This window comes from Hypanus sabinus, chromosome 6 (assembly GCF_030144855.1).
Source record: "Hypanus sabinus isolate sHypSab1 chromosome 6, sHypSab1.hap1, whole genome shotgun sequence".
Lineage (NCBI taxonomy): Eukaryota > Metazoa > Chordata > Chondrichthyes > Myliobatiformes > Dasyatidae > Hypanus > Hypanus sabinus.
The window spans coordinates 122,881,600-122,885,989 of record NC_082711.1 but is presented as its reverse complement, the minus strand read 5'-3'; positions in this window follow the sequence as shown (position 1 = coordinate 122,885,989).

Sequence of the window (4,390 nt, the reverse complement as noted above, 5' to 3'; positions counted from 1 at the left end):
AGCAATCGAATACATAAAGTAAAGTAGAATTCAAGAACCTACTACATTGCATTTACATTTGGCCTGCCTTTATCTTTGTATTGCTTTGAAACACTGAACTATCATTATGAGCAACTGGTGATATTGCTTAGAGTAACGTCATGAAATTCAGCAGCACACACAAAAAAATGGTTGCAGACTGCTCTAAATCATATCCAAAGTTAAATACAAATGTTTACATGACGTCAGCACATAGTAATTTAGAGGAAAATTCAATAGTACTCTCGTTTCAGCCAAACGCATGACTTACTATTCTGTGTATTTTGTGTTATGTACATGTGCATCTGCCTTTTGCTTTGTATTGCTTTGAAACACTGAAGTTCTATTGTGTAATCAATGATATTGCTTAGAGTAACTTCAACAACTGCAGCAGCACAGACATAAAAATGGTTGAAGACTACTCTAAACCATATGGAAAGTTAAATACAAATGTTTACATGAAGCTGGCACATAGTAATTTTGAGGAAAATTGAATAGTACACTCGTTTCAGCTGAATGCATTACATACTATTCAGTCTATGTTGTGTTGTGCACATGTGCATAACCATACAGGGTGCAGAGTAGGTGAAAAGAAACGAAATGAATACTACACAGAACCATGAAATACAAAACGTAAAGTTTAATTCAGGAACCTATTACATTGCATTTACATTTGACCTGCCTTTTGCTTTGTATTCCTTTGAAACACTGAAGTGCTATTGAGTAATCAGAGATATTGCTTAGAGTAACTCCTTCAACGTCAGTAGCAGACACATAATATGGTGGCAGACTACTCTAAATCATAGGCAAATTACATTAAAATGGTTTACATCAAGTTAGCACATGGTACTTTTCAGGAGAATTCAATAGTACACTCATTTCATCTGAATGCATTACTTACAATTCTGTGATTTTCTGTTATATACATGTGCATAACTATTCAGAATCAATTCTAAGTGAATAGAAACACAATGAATACTACTCACAGCAAGGGAATACATAAAGTAAAGTTAAATTCAAGAAACTACTACATTGCATTTAGATTTGAACTGCCTTTTGCTTTGTATTGCCTTGAAACACTGAAGTTCTGTTGTGCAATCCGTGATATTGCTTAGAGTAACTTCAACAACTTCAGTAGCATACACATACAAATGGTTGCAGATTACACTAAATCATAAGAAAGTAAATTTAAAAGGTTTACATCAAATTCGCACACAGCACTTTTGAGGAAAATTAAATAGCACACTCTATTCAGCTGAATGCATTACTTACTGTGCATTCTGTGCATTTTCTGTTATGTACATGTGCTTTACTATTCAGAGTGAATTGTAAGAGAATAGAAACCCAATGAATACTACACACAGCAATCGAATACATAACGTTCAATTCAAGAACCTAGCACATTGCATTAACATTTGAACAGCCTTTAGCGATGTTTTGCTTTGAAGAACTGAAGTACAATTATGAGCAACTGGTGATATTGCTTAGTGGAACTTTACCAAAGTCGGTAGCACACACATAAAACTTGCTGCAGACTACTCGAAACCATATGGAAAGTTAATTACAAATGATTACATGAAGATAGCATATATTAATTTAGGGGAAAATTCAATAGAATACTAGTTACAGCTGAATGCATTACTTACTATTCTCTGCATTTTCTGTTAATGTAGATGTGCATAACTATTCATAGTGAATTGTAATTGAATAGAAACACAATGAATAATAGTAACTGCAATGGAATACATAAACTGAAGTAGAATTCAAGAACCTTCTACATTGCATTTACATTTGAACAGCATTTAGCTTTGTATTGCTTTGAAGCACTGAAGTACAATTATGAGCAACTGGTGGTATTGGTTACAGTAACTTCACCTAATTCAGTAGCACACACATAAAATTTGCTGCAGTCTAGTCTAAATCCTACGGAATGTTAATTACAAATGGTTACATGAAGGTAGCACATAGTAATTTAGGGGAAAATTCAATAAAACACTAGTCACAGCTGAATGCATTACTTACTATTCTGTGCATTTTCTGTTAATGTAGATGTGCATAACTATTCAGAGTGAACTCTAATTGAATAGAAACACAATGAATTCTACTCACAGCAATGGAATACATAAAGTGAAGTTGAATTCAATAACCTACGATGATGCATTTACATTTGAATCGCCTTTAGCTTTGTATTGCTTTGAAACAGTGTCCATTAAAGAGCAACTGGTGATATTGCTTGGGGCAACTTCACCAAATTCAGTAGCACACACATAAAACTTGATGCAGCGTATTCTAACGCATATGGTAAATTAATTACAAATGGTTACATGAAGAGAGCACATAGTAATTTTTGCGGAAGATTCAATAGTACATTCCTTTCAGCTGAATGCATTACTTAATAGTCTGGCAATTTTCGGTTATGTTGTTGTGCATAACTATTCAGAGTGAATTGTAATTGAATAGAAACACAATGAATACTACTCACAGCAATGGAATACATAAACTGAAGTTGAATTCATTAACCTACGATGATGCATTTACATTTGAATCGCCTTTAGCTTTGTATTGCTTTGAAACAGTGTCCATTAATGAGCAACTGGTGATATTGCTTAGAGTAACGTCATCAAATTCAGCAGCACACACAAAAAAACTGGTTGCAGCCTGCTCTAAATCATATCGGAAGTTAATTACAAATGTTTTCATAACGTCATTACATAGTAATTTAGAGGAAAATTCAATAGTGCACTCGATTCAGCCGACCGCATGACTTACTATTCAGGGTATTTTGTGTTATGTACATGTGCATAACTACACAGGTTGAAGAGTAGGTGAAAAGAAACGAAATGAATACCACAGAGAACCATGAAACACACAAAGTAAAGGTTAATTCAGGAACCTATTACATTGCATTTACATTTGTACCTGCCTTTTGCTTTGTATTACTTTGAAACACTGAAGTTCTATTGTGTAATCAATGATATTGCTTAGAGTAACTTCAACAACTGCAGCAGCACAGACATAAAAATGGTTGAAGACTACTCTAAACCATATGGAAAGTTAAATGCAAATGTTTACATGAAGCTGGCACATAGTAATTTTGAGGAAAATTGAATAGTACACTCGTTTCAGCTGAATGCATTACATACTATTCAGTCTATTTTGTGTTGTGCACATGTGCATAACCATAAAGGGTGCAGAGTAGGTGAAAAGAAACGAAATGAATACTACACAGAACCATGAAATACAAAACGTAAAGTTTAATTCAGGAACCTACTACATTGCATTTACATTTGACCAGCCTTTTGCTTTGTATTCCTTTGAAACACTGAAGCGCTATTGAGTAATCAGAGATATTGCTTAGAGTAACTTCTCCAACTTCAGCAGCACAGACATAAAAATGGTTGCAGATTACGCTATATCATATGAAAGTAAATTTAAAAGGTTTACATCAAATTCGCACACAGCACTTTTGAGGATAATTCAATAGCACACTCTATTCAACTGAATGCATTACTTACTGTGCATTCTGTGCATTTTCTGTTATGTACATGTGCTTTACTATTCAGAGTGAATTGTAAGAGAATAGAAACCCAATGAATACTACACACAGCAATCGAATTCATAACGTTGAATTCAAGAACCTAGCACATTGCATTAACATTTGAACAGCCTTTACCTTTCTTTTGCTTTGAAACACTGAAGTACCATTATGAGCAACTGATGATATTGCTTAGAGTAACTTCACCAAATTCAGTGGCGCACAGATAAAACTTGCTGCAGTCTACTCTAAATCATATGGAAAGTTATATAAAATGTTTACATGAATGTACCACATAGTAATTTTGAGGAAAATTCAATAGTACACTCAGTTTAGCTGAATGCGTTACTTACTAGTCTGTGCATTTTCTGTTAAAGTACAAGTGCATAACTATTCAGAGTGAATTGTAATTGAATAGAAACAAAATTAATAACACTGACAGCAATGGAATACACAAAATGAAGTTGAATTCAAGCACCCACGATAACGCGTTTACATTTGAACAGCCTTTAGCTTTGTTTTCCTTGAAACAGTGTCCATTTATGAGCAATTGTTGATTTTGCTTAGAGAAACGTCACCAAATTCCGTAGCACACACATAGAATTTGCTGTAGCGTAGTCTACCTCATATGGAAAGATAATTACAAATCGTTACATAAAGATAGCACATAGTATTTTTTGGGAAAATTCAATAGTACACTCGTTTCAGCTGAATGCATTACTTACTATTCTGTGCTTTTTAGTTATGTACATGTGCATAACTATTCATAGTGAATTGTAATTGAAGAGAAACACAATGAATAATACTCACAGCAATGGAATACATAAAGTAAAGTAG